Genomic DNA, 4652 nt, shown 5'->3' on the forward strand with positions numbered 1-4652 from the left:
AATCTGTCATAGGCGATGAATATTCATCTGCATGGTCATATCATAGAACGGAGTGACTATTCTCATCCCCGGGGTGAGAGCTCGATCGCTTTTCTATTCTCATCCCGGGGGTGAGAGCTCGATCGCTTTTCTATTCTCATCCCGGGGGTGAGAATAGAGGCAGCCATCATAGAAATACTGTATTACAGTCATATTGGGCGTATCGAATGTTATGTTGGATTACCGATGTTTTTTGGTTTGTTTGGTTGGGTTGTTGTTTTTTTTGATGCTCTGAACCGAGATGCATGGAGATGCGGCATTCATTATTGGAACTCTGTAACCTGCTGGATGAGCTGAAAGAAGAAGAAAAATATACTAGCAATAGGGAATGAGATTAGCGGAAGAGTAGCGTTCCTTGATTGGAAGTCACGAGCGGAAACGTTATTAGAGAGAGAACGTCATGTTTGTTGTGAGGCATGAGACACTTCACCGAAAGCGAGGACGAGAGAGACGCATGCGCAAAACCATTTTGACGTTCTCTCTGTAAAGTGACGTCCAATCAAGGGACGCTACTCTTCTGCTAATCTCATTCCCAAAAGAGGTAACAAATATAATTAACATAAAATAACATGGTCTAATAAGGGGACATAATCCATAGCAAGCTAACTCAAAGAACATATTGTAGGATTATCTTCCGTTGGTGAGGCTATGTTGTCTTGTATGACACTAGTTTTCGGATGGGAAGATCCTGAGTTCGAGCCTCACTCGGCGCATAGTTGAGTCCTTGGAAAAGACTCTTTACTCACATTCTCTCACCGTACTCAGGTGTAAAATGAGTACCTGATCCTTAAGAGCGTTGTCTCTGTCCGAAAAAAAAAATGCAATATCGCCTAACAGGCCTCATGTCTCGTTCTACATGTTAGGTTGTTACTGTTGGCTAGGGATCCTTTGTAAAGCGCTTTGAGCACGTTTATTGGAGATTGCTCTATATAAAAAACAGACCAAGCTCAAGATCATTCACAATTATTGAATGAGATTAGTGGAAGAGTAGCATCCCTTGATTGGACGTCACCCATAGTCTGTGACGTCACCGGCGGAAAAGTTATTAGAGAGAGAACGTCATGTTGAAGGTCCCGGTCGAGCCCCGCTACAGGCACTTTCATTTTTTTTCCTTGAGCAAGATTATTAACCCCCGATTTGCTCATTTGGACAACATGGGTGATTCCTGTTGACATCAGACATCCTGTTTGATGGACTATCAATATTCCTTCGTGAAATGACTAGGCGACGATATCTTATTACGTCGTGGCGGAAGGGCATAATTATTTTAATAAATCATTATTCTTATGGATGAATGAATGAAGGACTGAATAGACGAATGAAGGAATGAAGAAGTGAATGGATGAATGAATGAAGAAATGAAGGGATGAATAGACTAAATGAATGAATGAATAGATTGAATGAAGAGATGAATGGGTGAATAGAATGAAATGAAGAAAAGGATGAATAAAATGAATGAATGAATAGATAAATGAATAATTGAATGGATGAAGGGCTGAATTAATGAATGAATGAATCAATGCTAACAATAAATAACAATTATAAATAATTTTGTGAGCATGGAGCATGGAGCATGGAGCAATCTTGGGTCAACAAAAACAACAATGTACACTCGATTACGGATCGAACCCAAATTAGCTCGTCTTTTTTTTTAATTTATTTATTTTAAAAATTATGTTTGTTTTGTTTTAGAGTCGCGAGTTTATATTTACAAGGGAAATAATCATTTGTCGAGTGGTTTCAATATCGAGGGCCAGAATTAACTGAGTCATTTCCCTTGGCACGATTTTCACTCTCGTTCTACGAGACTTCTTCGCGTTGCCTAGGAAAACATGGTGGCTTCTCCGACGCTTTCTCGTCGATAGAAGCAAGAAGAGTCCCAAGAATAGACACCAATCAAATCAAACAATATAGATACTTAACACGAGTGAAAAGTAAAGATTTTATTTAAGGCTGGACTATACAGTTGAACAATGAGTAGCAAATTAAACGTGAAAGCGAAAGGAAAAGACGGTCGACCGAAATCTTCAGGTAAGTTATGTTAAAGTTTGTCTTGAGTCTTGAGTCTTGCCGATTATTATTATTGACATAACAAATGACAAGACTTTTTCACTCCCCTCTCTCCTCTCTCCCCAACTCCCGATTCCACAATCCTCTCCAAACCCCCACCCACCCCCACCCCCTTTTCTCATTATACTTTTCTGTTAAGACTGTATTGATCGACCTAACGACTTCTCCCGTTACTATCACTAACCGCCGAATGTTTGCATTGAGTTAATTTATTCTTTTGACACAGCTAGGCCATTGTTGTGGTTGTATCGAATATCAATTTTATGGTTACTGTTGACTTTCTCTCCCTCTCCACCACCAACTATGGCTATTATAACTATTATCGTTTCTCTCCGCCGGTCCCGTTTCTTTTACATAATATTAGCGTGTAAATGAGAACAAATGTGTCCAGTCGTCTCTATCCGGTGTGTTGATGTCGGGGTGAAAGAGATCAAGAGATGAAGAAAAGTGAAATTCAACCTTAAATTATTAGATACCTCTGTATAGAGCTTTTAGACTTGGTGTAGTCTCCTTCGCTCCTCCTCATCTATTAATGATTGGACCAATTTTTATAATTGAACTTGTTTCCTAGGGTGTTGCTTATCTCCAACTCTGCTTTGAATTTATTCAAATTTTTTGCTGATACTGTGGTTTCTTGTAGTTTATTCCAGTTATTTACAATTCTAGATGAAAAAAAGTTCCTTCTTTCATTTGTTTTAAAACGTTCTTTTTTCAGTTTTTTTGCTGTTTCCTCGTGTCTGAATGTTCTTGTTTGGTTTAAGGAATCCTGCCTCTACCCTGTCTATTCCCTTTACTATTTTATATGTTTGGATCATATCTCCCCTTCTTCTCCTGTAATCTAAGGTCGGGAGATTTAATTCTTTCAATCTCTCACAGTATGTTTTGTCTTTCAGGTGTGTGATAAGTTTTGTTGCTCTCCTTTGCACTCTTTCCAAACAGTCTTTGTCTCCCTCAAACTTCGGATACCATATGCAGTTAGCATATTCCAGCTTTGATCTAACCATAGTCTTGTAGATGGTAGTCATGTGTTTTGTTTTCAGATTCTTGAAATTTCTTTTCACTATTCCGAGTGTTTTACTAGCCTTAGATTGAACATCTTTAATTTGCTTCTTGAAGTTTAGCTTCCTATCAATAAATACTCCTAGGTCTTTTTCCCCATTGGATTTCTGCAGGGGTTTTTCTTTCATTATATAGTTTGCTTCTCTGTTTTTTTTTTCCTAGGTGAAGAACTGCACATTTATCTAATTGAACTCCATCTGCCATATTTCGGACCATTCTTCAAGCTTTTTCAAATCTTGTTGTAAGGTGTTTTCTTTCTCTTCTGTATTAGCTACTCCATAGAGCTTAGTATCATCGGCAAAGATTTTACATTTAGATGATAGATTGTCTGGCAAGTCATTGATATAAATCAGGAAGAGAACTGGTCCCAGTACACTTCCTTGTGGAACTCCACTTGTTACCAGTCTCTCTGTTGATGCTGTTTCCATTCACTATAAACTTTTTGTCTTCTATCTTTGAGGAAATCTCGGACCCATTTGACTGTCTGATCATAATTTGATACTGTTCCAATTTCCTGATTAGCGCCAGTGTGGAACTTTGTAAAATGCCTTTCTGAAGTCGAGGTATATGACATCTAAATTGTTTGCCTAATTCCAGGTCTCTCGCCAGTCCATCCATTGTTTCAAGTAGGTTGTTACTGTAGACCTTCCCGCCATGAAACCATGTTGATATTTGCTGAATAGTTTGTTCTTGGTCATATGATCAACCATTTCTTCTCTAATCAGCTGTTCCATGAGCTTGCAGACGACAGATGTCAGGCTCACTGGTCTGTAGTTTTCTGGATTTTTTCTGTCTCCCTTCTTGAATATGGCTGTGACTTTAGCTTCTTTCCATTCCCCTTGGTAGTCTTCCTTCTTTCATCGACTGGTTAAATATCTTGGTTTAGGGGTTCTACTAGCGCTCTGCTAAGTTTTTTAGGATGTAAGGATGAAGTTTGTCAGGTCCAGTGATTTACTCTCCTTTAGGTTTTGTAGTCTCTTCATTACTCTCTCTTCAGTAATCGGCCATTGTGTAGTATCTAATTACTTGTTTTAGCAATATCTGGCAAGTTTTCTGGTTCTCCACTGTAAAGACACTTGCAAAGAAGAGATTTAGCACCTCTGCCTTGTCTTCATCTTCAGATCCCCCAATGCCATCTTCTTTTTTATGTCACAGGTTCCCTGTCTTGTCTTCATTTTACTGTTTACATAACTCCAAATACTTTAGGATTTTTTCTTTCTTTCCTCTGCTATCTTGTTCTCATACTTTTGATGCGCTTGTCGGACTATTTTAGTAGTTGCGTTTCTCACTCTTTTGTATTTGTCCCAATCCTCTTCCTTTTTGCTTCTAGAGTATCTTCTATTTACTGCCTTCTTCTTCCGTAATGCCTCTCTCACTTCCTGCGTCATCCAAGGTTGATTTCTTCTCCCAACCCGGTTCCCTCTGCTTTTTCGGATGTTTTTTCTCGAAGCATTGGTTAAGTACTCTGTAAATCTACTCCAGTT

Source organism: Berghia stephanieae, chromosome 15 (genome assembly GCF_034508935.2).
Source record: "Berghia stephanieae isolate SIO BIC M18660-M18661 chromosome 15, UCSD_Bste_1.3, whole genome shotgun sequence".
NCBI lineage: Eukaryota > Metazoa > Mollusca > Gastropoda > Nudibranchia > Aeolidiidae > Berghia > Berghia stephanieae.